General features: G+C 60.8%; 1 protein-coding gene across 2 annotated transcripts in view; it reads right to left on the reverse strand.

Moving 5' to 3' along the window:
• Positions 1 to 446, reverse strand: part of STK19 (serine/threonine kinase 19) — a 2,931-nt gene that overhangs the window by 1,609 nt on the left and 876 nt on the right. The window lies entirely within an intron of this gene.

The following is a 446-nucleotide window of genomic DNA, read 5'->3' on the forward strand; positions in this document are numbered from 1 at the left end:
CGTCTCTGGGCGGCCGTTCAGCCCTCACCGCTCTCGTAGAGCAAAGAACGGCCTGGCGTCCGACCTCAGCCTGCCCTCCCTCGGCTCGGACCGTTTCCCCGGTGCCGCTGTTACCTGCTGACGTGCGGAGTCAAACCCTGTGACCCAAGTAGGACTACAGAGCGGTGTGTTTCCATCAGCGCTGCGCAGACTCGGAGCAGGGGGTAGCGCCACCGGCTTGCACGGCGTCAGGAAAAGCGGCGCTGCAGATACAGGCTGAACCGATACATCATCAACGGCTTTCCCGGAATTCGGGCGCGTGCTCATCACACCCCCGAGAGCTCATCAGCACGCTGACCCTTCCCTCGTGCGTGTGCAGTGGGCCGTGGGATGAAGATCTGTTGTCTTCCTCATCAAGGCTTCTGACATTTCTAGCTGTAAAATTTTGACCTTTTGCGGGGGGGGGT

This window comes from Meleagris gallopavo, unplaced genomic scaffold (genome assembly GCF_000146605.3).
Source record: "Meleagris gallopavo isolate NT-WF06-2002-E0010 breed Aviagen turkey brand Nicholas breeding stock unplaced genomic scaffold, Turkey_5.1 ChrUn_random_7180001882685, whole genome shotgun sequence".
Taxonomy (NCBI): Eukaryota; Metazoa; Chordata; class Aves; order Galliformes; family Phasianidae; genus Meleagris; species Meleagris gallopavo.